Below are 11549 nucleotides of genomic sequence, written 5' to 3'. Positions count from 1 at the left end.
AGACATTGGACATCAGACAGCAAAAAGCATTGATCCCTGAGAAATAAACAAACTAGTGACTCTACAATTGTCTGAAGAGCGTGTCCAGGCTGTTTGGCAGGACACTAGAACCCACCCAACAAAATCCAAAAGGAAGACCTGAAAGTATCAAACTGTTTCTAAGCAATTTAACCATATCTCCAAACAAACCCAATAAGTTTGCAGATGTTCAAAAAATCTGGGGAAATCACCCATTAAAGAAGGAAAAATAAAACCAACTCAGAAAAACACAGATAATAGAGTTAATAGATAAGGAAATTAAAACAGTTATTATGACTATATTGTTTATGTTAAAGAAGCTAGAGACAAGATTGAACATGATAAGTGGGGACATAAAAGATATTAATAAATATAATAAATAAAATAAAACAAATAATAATAAAATAATAAATAAAATTTAATATTTAGTATTAGATGTTATCTAATATATAAAGAACTAGAATATTTATTCTAGTATCTAGCATATAGAGAATCTAGTATCTAGGCTACATAAAGAAATTTTACAACTCAATAATAAAAGACAAATAACCCAATTAAAAAGATGAAGACTATCAACAGAGTGAGAAAGCAACCCACAGGAGAAAATATTTATAAATCATATACGAGATAAAGTTTCATATCCTGAATATGTAAAGAACTCCTATAATCCAAGAACAAAAATACAACCCAATTTAAAAGTGGGCAAACAACTTGAATAGACATTTCTCCAAAGCAGATATACAAATAAGTACATGAAGAGTTGCTCAACATCATTAATCATTAGAGGAATGCTTATCAAAACCACAACGAGTTACCATTTTACACATACTAGTATGGCTGTAATTTAAAAAATGGCAAATGACATATTATTGAGGATGTAGATAATTTGAAATCCTTGTGCATTGGTGATAGAATATAAAATGATATAGCCACTGCGGAAAATAGTTTGGCAGTTAAAATTACCATATGACAGAGTCCCCATTGTGGCTCAGTAGGTAAAGAACCCCACTAGTATCTACGAGGATGTGGGTTTGATACCTGGCCTCACTTATTGGGTTAAAGGATCTGGTGCTGCTGTGGCTGTGGTGTAGTCTGGCAGGTGCAGCTCCAATTCAGTCCCTAGTCTAGGAACTTCCATATGCCACAGATGCAGACCTAAAAAGAAAAAAAAAGAATTACCATACGAGCAACAATTTTACTCCTAGGTATATACCCAGAAGAACTCAAAACAGGAACTCAAATAGACATTTGTACACTCATGTTCACATCGGCATTACTCACAACCAGCGAAAAGAACCCGGGTGTCCATCAACAGATGAATGGATAAACAAAAGGTGGTCTATCCACAGGATGGAATATTATTCATCCATAAAAAGGAATACATGATACAACATAGATGAACCTTGTAAATATTATGCTAGAGACAAAAGGACAATATTGTATAATTTCAATATTGTATGACTGGTGAAGTAAGAGAAAGGCAAATCTCATAGAATGTCACTCATGTGGAATCTAAAGACAATAATGATACAAATGAACTTTTTTTTTTTTTTTTTTTTTAAGGACTACACTCATGGCATATGGCATATGGAGGTTCTCAGGCTAGGGGTCGAATGGGAGCTACAGCTGTTGGCCTATGCCACAGTCTCAGCAACTCAGGATCCAAGCCGCATCTGTGACCTACACCACAGCTCACGGCAACACCAGATCCTTAACCCACTGAGCGAGGCCAGGGATGGAACCCGTGTCCTCATGGATGCTAGTTGGGATCGTTAACCTCTAAGCCATGAAGGGAACACCTACAAATGAACTTATTTACCAAATAGACCCACAGACATAGGTAACAACCTTATGGTTACAAAAGGGAAAGGGGGAAGGGATAAATTAGGATTTTGAGATTAAATGGTACATACTACTGTGTATAAAATAAACAACAAGGATCTACAGTATAGCACAGGAACTATATTCAATATCTTGTAGTAACCTAAAATGGAAAAAAATCTGTAAAAGAATGTATTTATATATACACATATATATTTATATATAATATTATATCCTGAGAGAATTACTTAATAATTAGTTAATTTTTAGTAAATTTTGCCATTTAAAATAAACTTTTTCGAGTAAAGGTAAACTGATTACTCTCAGTAATCTCAGAATGTACACTAAGAATCAGAAACGCAATTATTACTGCACTGAGAAGGGAATTCAGTTGCTGTCTTCTTTCATCAAAGAAATAATCACAAATCAGTGTAACTGAAATACAGCTCCCGTCTGAATTAGCATCAACTACAAAAACTACCAGATATTTTCTGAGCCTCAAAATGGGGCACTGTAAACCATAACGCTGTGTAATTTGAACTTTGGCTTAGAGACCTCTCTTTTGTCTGTGCAAGTTAATTGAACACAAAGAAAGATTTTTAAATAGTAATTTATTGATTAAAAAAACTATCAGTAGTTAATAAGTTCTATTATTAGAACTTGGAACAAAGAAAACTATAAAATGATTACATTGATGAAATAATTAATATATAATTTACTTATGCTTAGGAAAACTTCATAACAGTAAAAATAGCAAATTATTAGAATTTCATCTTTTTCTATGACTAAGTACAAAAGCATTTCCATTTAACTTCTAGGTATTCTTGCATCTGGTATAGCATTTATCTCTCTCTCTTTCTCTCTTTTTTGCTGACCCATGACCAAGGATCGGATCCTAGCCGCAGTTGCAACCTAAGTAGCAGCTGCGGCAACTCCGGATCCTTAACCCACCGTGCTGGGCTGGATATTGAACCTGCGTCCCAGTTCTCCCAAGATGCTGCCGATCCCATTGTGCCACAGGAGGAATTCCCATATTAATATTTTAAATGGAAGGGAAGAGAGAGATCTATTGGGTTCCGTTTGGTCAAGCTGATTGTTAAGTGCCAAAGACTTCATTTAATTGCATCGTTTATTAGGTGAGAGTGTCCATGCCCACTATGGAATATTTTAGGGCAATGGATGCTATGACTGTGGAAAATCTGATCAAGGCAATAGTTCTTATGGTTAAGGTGAGGCATACCTGTTTCTCTTCCATTTTATGTTTAGTGACTCCTCTAAGGTTATCTCATTTAAATTTAGTAGGATTTCCTGGTATAAGTATACAATTTGAGCTCCCATATTAAGGCATGGAAGTTTGCCAGTTGGTACTTTTCAGCAGATGGTAAAGTTAATTCAGAACTCACATTGCAGGAGTTCCTGTCCTGGCTCAGCAGTAACAAACTAATATCCATGAGGACACAGGTTGGATCCCTGGCCTTCCACAGTGGGTTAAAGATCTGGCATTGCTGTGAGTTGTGGTGTAGGTTGAAGACACGGCTTGGATCCCATGTTGCTGTGGCTGTGGAGTAGGCCAGGAGCTGCAACTCCGATTTGACCCCTAGCCTGGGAACTTCCATATGCTGCAGGTGCTTCCCTAAAAAGATTAAAAAAAAAAAAAAAAAAAGGAGAGAGAGAGAAGAAAAAGAAAATCGTTTTCATTGGCGCTCCCACTGTGCTGCAAGGGGATGGGGTGGAAGGTTCAATCCCTGGTCCAGCACAGTGGGTTAAGGATCCAGTTTTGCTTCAGCTGAGGCATAGGTAGAGACTGCAGCTCGGATCTGATCCCTGGCCTGGGAACTCCATATGCTGTGAGGCAGAAAAAGGAAAAATTTTTTATATTGCTAAAGATGAAATATGAAAGAAATGAAAATGAGGCAACCATTTTGCAGGTGTCCCAAATCTCCTGCCTCCTCTGGAAGTGGTTCCCTTGAATCCTTAATGTTTCTCAGGACCCAGCTTGCTTTGCTGTGTCTCTAAGATCTCAGCTCTCAAGGGCCAAAATCTCACAGAGCAGCCTGACCAGGGAGTCCCTTGAAAGCAACTAAGCCTGTGGTTCTTTTTCTTTTTCTTTTTTGTCTTTTTGCCTTTTCCAGGGCCGCTCCCGCTGCATGTAGAGGTTCTCAGGCTAGGGGTCTAATCGGAGGTGTAGCCACCAGCCTCCGCAACGGGGGATCCAAGCCGAATCTGCAACCTACACCACAGCTCACAGCAACGCCGGATCCTTAACCCACTGAGCAATGCCAGGGTTTGAACCCTCAACCTCATGGTTCCTAGTCGGATTCATTAACCACTGCGCCACAATGGGAACTTCGCCTGTGGTTCTTAAAGTGTGGTCTCCAGACCGTCAGTATCCCCTGGGAACTTTCTAGAAAGGCAAATCCTTGAGCCCACCTCAGATCTACTGAGTCCAAAACCGAACAAACGTTGCTCCAAGCTCTTGATTGAAGGAATCAAACGTTGCTCCAAGCTGATTGAAGGAATCAAATCTGCTTAAATACCACTAGGGGGCAGCACGGGCCTGAGCGGTAAGCCAGGCTCATGAAAAGCATCCCACAAATGCAAAAACCTTCCACTGCCCTTCCTGCATTCAGTCTTGCCCAAAGGCCCCCTCAGTGGTCAGAGAAACTTCTAGAAAGCTCAGACCTGATTGTGTCACTGGTTCAGAATTCTTCAGCACCTCCCTATGGCATTAAAGGCCTTTTAACTTCCCAGCAGCATCTCCTGTCTTCTGCATCTTGCTCAATCTGCATGTTCTCTTTGTACCTTTCCTGGAGTCAGACAGACCTGGGTTTGAATTTCGGCTCTGCCATTGACCCTCTGGGTATGGCTTGGGCAAGACACATCATTCTGAGCCTCAGTTTCCTCATCCGTGAAATGGGGGCAATTAATAGGACTTTTCTCATAGGGCTCTTATTAGAAAGAGCTTATAAAGGGGCCTAATATGCAGCATCTCTGCTTCTGCTGGTGCACTGCCAAGCACAAGGTACAGTCAGAGTCCAAGGGCTTCATGCCAGATGCAGTGGATGCTGTCTGAGCTCCAACCATCTCCCCAGTGTCATGACTTCCAGCACCTGTATCTCTTTGTTGGGACTTTGGCTGGCTGTTGGCACCCACCGTGGTGCCAGGACCATAAATCTCCATACAGTGGAGATAATAATAGGGCCTTCCTCAAAGCACTACTAGAAGGGTCTTGTTAGTGCCCTGCATGCACTTTTGCTCTTGGGGAGACTTAGCACTGCCCTTCTCTGTGACCTTCTACCCGTAGCAGTGGCGGTATCAGAATATCAGGCAGTGAATGAGGGATGGGTTGGGGGAGGGGAGCAGAGATGTCAGGGGCCTGGCTTGCTGGTGGCTCCCGGCTCTACCATTCCAGACCTGCCTTTGGGCTATGCAGGCCGGCTCCTGTCCACCTCTTTTCAGACACCTAAGACGTCTGAGTTGTGTCATAGGATGTAAGAAGACACCAGGCACTGGAGGCCACCAGATAACCCCGGCGTCCTGGCAGGGCATTTGGTGCTGTGTGAGCTCACGAAACCTAGACCATCTCAGGCTGGAGACCTGGAGGTGACGCAGCCCCTCAGCCCACAGCCTGTAGGGCCAAAGGCACACAGCCTTGTCTAACAGTCATACTGCAGATAGTTTTGAGAGCAGACAATAGGGCTGCAGATAAGGATCAGGGTAGATGCAAGCTTGTATTCTTCTCCAAAGTGGTGTTTAGTGGTTCCAGTGATCTGGAATGAAGAAGGCGTCACAAAATCTTCCATTTCTTGGGAGTTTTAGTTCTGTAGAAGAACTCAAAGTTTGTTTGTTTGTTTGTTTTTTCCTTCTTAGGGCTAAACCCACAGCATATGGAAGTTCCCAGGCTATGGGTGGAATCAGAGCTACAGCTGCCGGCCTACACCACAGCCACAGCAATGCGGGATCTGAGCCAAGTCTATATCCTACACCACAGCTCACGACAAGGCCAGATCTCAGTGAGATTGAACCCGCATCCTCATGAATACAGGTCGGATTTGTTTCCGCTGCGGCACAACAGGAACTCCTCAAAGATACTGTTATGTGTATCCCTTGAGGCAGAACCAGGACCCTGCCCCAAGGCTGCAGTGTTGTTTCTTGACTGCTCCTTCCTAGACCCTGCATCTCTCTCTTCCCTGATTAGCTACTGTTTGAACCTGCCCTTTGGAACTAGGGAGCGGAATGAGGCCTATTCCCTACAGGCAAAAATAGAGGATGCGGAAAGACTTGTGCCCAGGAACCTTGCAGGGTCCTCCTTGGTTTCAGTCACTGATATCAGGATGCCACTCTTTTCTGTGGCTGCCTCCTGGGGATTGCTTTGCCCCTGGTCTTCATGTTCTTGTGGGGCTCCCCTGGATGCAGTAGACATGCATCTACATGGCCTAAAAATCTACCCTACCAGCCTCTCACACTGAATGTGCATGAAACCCTGGGGTTAAGCACTGCCCTCTTTCAGGTACTCTGAAAATGTTAGCAAGCTGCACACAGGACCAGAGATATAATTTGTGAAAATGCATGCATTCTTGTTCAAAAGTTACGAATTTCAAGACAGTGGCAGTAGAGCATTAAGTCAAGCGTGGGGCTGTGTAGCTGTCCAGATTGCACATTCACGAAGTTGCCTCTGACTGCAGCCCTTACCTCTCAGCATGGCAGTACTTAACAGCCACTTTCCTTGCACCAGAGAAGAGTCCCAGAGCTGCTCAGACCTAAAGTCATAATGGGTCCATTTCTCACCTAAGGACACCTGTTGTCTCAGAGACACGTGAAGCCAGTGTTCTTGGCCTAGCTGGCCTTTTGCACTGGGCCACCCCCAGGCTCCTGGATTCCTGGTAGCGTATGGAAACTTTTCTGCCTCTTGCCTGGCTGGCCATCCCCCACTACCCCCGCCCCCATGGGTCCTTACTCATTTGCCTCTGCTGCTGTGTCTGCCTTGTCTGCTCTGGATGTGGGTCTGGATCCCTTGAGGCCGCTATCTTTTTCCCTGGACAGCCACCAGACCTCTGGATTTAGAACTTAGCAGCCCCTGGAGTGCACTCCTGGACAGATTCCCCATGCACAGGGCTCCTGTAGGCTCTCTCTAGGCCCACTCTCCTGGCTTCTCCCAGCGTGGAAGGCTGAGCTAGGGGGCTGCTCCAATAGGCTGCCTTACTTTCTCTGGCTTCTGGTGGGGGTGTGCCCAGTAGGAGAATTGGCAGGAAATTAGAGGGAGGGGGTAATGAGAGAGGTGGGGCATTTATTCCTCCATTTCCCTCCTGGAGACACTTGGACCCTGGCTGTGTCACTGTCCTGGATCACAATTTCTTGTCAGGCAGCCGACTCCACACAGCCCTCTCTGCCTCCAGGTTTTAATCCTCCTGGCTAACAACTCCCTCCCTCCCGCCCATCAGGACCGAGGTGGTTGTAGAATCCAGCTGTCCCTACTGTTCTTCCCATCAGATCTCCCCATACCTTTGTAAACAGTCCCTTCACTTAACGCTCCCAGAATTATCCTAATTTGAATTGGCATCTATTTCCTTCTTGTTTTGCTGAGGGAGGAACATGCAAGTTGGTAAAGCAAGAACATATTAGGGCGTCAGAGCTCAAGATGGCTCCAGCCCTGACAGTCCATGAGGAGATTGCTAGGCTTATAAAAGATCTGTGGCCGCAATCTGTGGTTGGAATTCATGGCGAGAACTTGTGGCAGGAACAATAAAGATACAGGAGGGAAAGACCAAGGGAGGGGTAGGGGATCGAGTCCCCTGACAGAGGGCAGTTAATCCTTGTGGGAGGTTAATCTATGCCGGCAGTTGTTTTCTGCGGGCCATTGTTTCTTGCTGCCCAACTTGAGCGTCCACATTCCGGGAGAGGGTGTCCACAGCAGGTCTCCAAGGTGAACAGCCACATTTGGGGGGTGGGGGTGGGGTTCTGTCTCTGTGCTCTGCGACCCTATCACTTCTGGGACCCTGACTAGTATTGTAACTGAGTGAGTGCCCTCTGTCGAGTTGCTGATTAACCTCTATCCAAAACTTTATTCCTTTTCATGTCCCAGACCTGTTCCCCTCAAACTGATTTATATCAAAGAAAAGGGCGGGGGTGGGGGTGGGGGAATCGAAACCAAGCAGGGCCCTGTGGAGCTCCTGGGCATGAAAGCTTTTCTGTGTCCTCCATTTCTTGTGTTTAGGAAATGGGCCTCATGCAGCCTCCATGACCTTTCCTGAGTCCAGCTAATCAGGGAAGGGAGGGGAAGTCAAGAAAAAAGAGTGCAGCCTTAGGGCAGGGTCCTGGTTCTGCCTCAAGAGACACACAAAACTGCAGCTTTGAGCTCTTCTGCAGAACTAAAACCCCTAACAAATGAAGGATGTTATGAAGCCTTCATTCCAGGACCCCCAGAACCAGTCCTGGGGCCACTAAACACCAGCTTTGAAGAATTTAAGCTTGAATCTTCCCTGATCCTTATCTGCAGCCCTATTTTCCAATCCCCAAACTATAAAGCTACCTCCTAATCTTTCCCAAGGGAGGGCACAGTTTTAAGGTGTTAGCTGGCCATGGCCTCCTTTGCCTGGCAAAGCAATAACGCTGTCTTTTTCTCCTTCACCCCAAACTCCACCCCTGTGTTTCTATTCAGACAAAGGCCATATTTAGGCAACATTCCTGGGTACAAAAGGCTTTCCATGCACCCTGTTTCTTGTCTGTAGGAAAAAGGCTTTAGCTTCCCAGACCTTCTCTGAGTTCCAAAGAACAGATTCAAACAGTTATTAATTAGGGAAGTAAGGGTATGTGGAAACACAGGAAAAGCAGTCAAACAATAATGCAGTGATAGAAATTCCCATCGTGGCTCAGCGGTTAATGAACCCAACTATCATCCATGAGGATTCGGGTTTGATCCCTGGCGTTGCTCAGTGGGTTAAGGATCTGGTGTTGCCACAAGCTGTGGTGTAGGTCTCGGACACAGCTCGGATCCTGCATTGCCGTGGCTGTGGTGTAGGCCTGCAGCTACAGCTCCAACTGGACCCCTAGCCTGGGAACCGTCATATGCCTCAGATGCAGCCCCAAAAAGACCAAAAAAAAAAAAAAAAAAAAAAAAAGATGCAGTGATAAAGCAGAGTCCTAGTTCCTCCTCAAGACCTATACAGAACAATTGGACACTTACCTTTGAATTGTTCTGTAGGAACTAAGGCCCCCTGCCCAGGTAGAAGAGGTAAATGCATGCTGAGACCCTAGATTGGGTGGAATTTGAAGGCTGATGATTGAGATTCCTGGAATACCACCCTTTACCTCAACACCAACCAATCAGAAAAAACTCTTGCACCCTGCAGGCTTTGGGGAGTTTGTGTCTATTGAACTTGAGCAGCCCATATTCCTTGCTTGGTACCTGTAATAAATACTACACTTTCCTCACCTCAACCTTGTGTCAGTAAATTGGTTTGCTGTGTGGCAGGTGAGTGGACCCACGTTTGGTCTGGTAATACAAGGATCTTGGTTCTCTATTGTACCCCCGATCTATCTTTGTAGATCCCAATCCTTAGAAGCAGCCAAATCAAGGGGTGAGTACCCAGGAACTCAGCCAGAGTACACGCCCTGGTTCCTTGGAAAACACCCAAGGAGAAATGGGGACCTTCTCTCATGTTGCCCCAAACATTTACACCATACTGTCCATCCATAGCTAATTGGGAACCAGGAACCTAGAAGACATCTTTTCCTTCTTCAGCTCAGGGCCTAATGGAACACCCCACCCTCAGACAGGTCCTTTAACCAGGTGACCAGGTAACCAGATAAGCAGAGAATAAGACAACAAGGCCACCAGATGACCAGACAACCAGGCAAACAGAACAGCAGGCAGCTTTCTGTGTATCTGCTGTTATGCTGCTCCAAATCCACTCTCCCTTTTCCAATAGCAGGTTTCCCCTGGGGAGCCTCTCTTCCCTCCCTCTCAGCCTCCAGCTCAACTTTGACATAGGCCCATGCCAGTTAGCCAATCAGGTAACCAAATCTGACCCTGGGGCTTGAGTAACCAGAAGGAGTTTCTTTCTTGTTGGATCTGCTAAGAGGCAGTGAGATCTGGAGCTGTGGGCACACTTTTATATCCAGGGTGGGAGCCAACGTGGAGGAATGCAGGGCTGAGAGAAGGTCATTGTTTGGGCCCTGATCAAGCCATGTCTGAAGTGAGCTACCCCGGAAACTTTCAGTTCATAAGCCAATTAATTCCCTTTTTGCTTAAAGCCAGTTTATGCAGAGTGTGCATAACTCTATGTGTGATAAGAAATACATACCCTTGAACAACAAGGGGATTAATCCAAGTATAATTTGTAGTTGTTACAAGGTTTCTTTGCATCTTTGGATTCAACCAACTGCATATCATGTACTCCTGTAATATTTACTATTGAAAAATATCCATGTGTAAATAGACCCACACTGCTCAAACCTGCCTTGTTCAAGGGTCAACTGTTTGTTTGGTCTTCGTTCCTGACACAGAGCTCCTAAAACCTCTGTAATTTCCTTAGTGATGAGAGTGTCTTTTGGTATTCAAAACAAGCCACACTTGAGTTTATGCTAATGAGGTAATTTAGGATGGGGTCCCTGCAGAGCCTCTGAAGAGGGAAAGTTTCCTCACCCCACCCACTATACCTCTACATCTCATTATTCATCTGTTTCTTTTCTAATAACCTGGTAAAGTGTTTCCCTGAGTTTGTGAGCCATGGTAGCAAATTACCAGAACTGTGGAGGGAGTTGTAGTGACGCCCTCGTCATATAGCCAGTCTATCAGAAGACTGAGAGGCCTAGACTGGCAATTGGCATCTGAGGTAGAGAGTAGTCTTCCCCCTGCCCTCTGCCCCCAGCTTTAAATGTTTATTTTGTTTTTGAGGGCCAGGTGTGGCATATGGTAGTTCCCAGGCTAGGGGTTCAATTGAAGCTACAGCCCCAGACCTACGCCACAGCCACAGCAACGCAGGATCTGAGCCACATCTGCAAAATATACCACAGCTCATGGCAACGAAGGATCCTTAACCCACTGAGTGAGGCCAGGGATTGAACCCAAATCTTCATGGATCCTAGTCGGGTGTGTTAACCGCTGAGCCATGAAGGGAATTCCATATTGGTTTTTTTTTTTTTAATTTATGTATTTTTGTCTTTTTAGGGCTGCATTTGTGGCATATGCAAGTTCCCAGACTAGGGATCGAATCAGAGCTGCAGCTGCTGGCCTACACCACAGCCACAGCAACACCAGATCTGAGCTGCATCTGCAACCTACACCAAAGCTCACGGCAGTGCCCGATCCTTAACCCACTGTTCAAGGCCAGGAATCAAACCTGTGTCCTCATGGATACTAGTCAGATTCATTTCCGCGGAACCAGGATGAGACCCGCCCCTCCCCCAGCTTTATAATTGACATATAATACTGTGTAAGTTAAGGTGTACAATGTAATGACGATGTACAAGGATTATCGCCCCTAACACCTCCATCCTGCCACATAGTTACTTTTTGTGTGTGGTAAGAACATTGAACATTTACTCTCTTAGTAACTTTCAAGTATACACTGCAGTATTATTAGTTCAAACCATCCTGCTATACATTAGGTCCCCAGAGATGCTGCATTTTACAACTGGAAGTTTGTACCCTCTGACCAACATCCGATTTCCCCCAACCCTAGTCCCTGGCTACCATCATTCTACTCCCT

Source organism: Sus scrofa, chromosome 17, assembly GCF_054392235.1.
Source record: "Sus scrofa isolate SSC_HxYL_T2T_F1_AM1 chromosome 17, Sscrofa_HxYL_maternal_Yorkshire_Landrace_v2.0, whole genome shotgun sequence".
NCBI lineage: Eukaryota > Metazoa > Chordata > Mammalia > Artiodactyla > Suidae > Sus > Sus scrofa.
The sequence above is the reverse complement of the archived record's forward strand: the minus strand, read 5'-3'. Positions refer to the sequence as shown.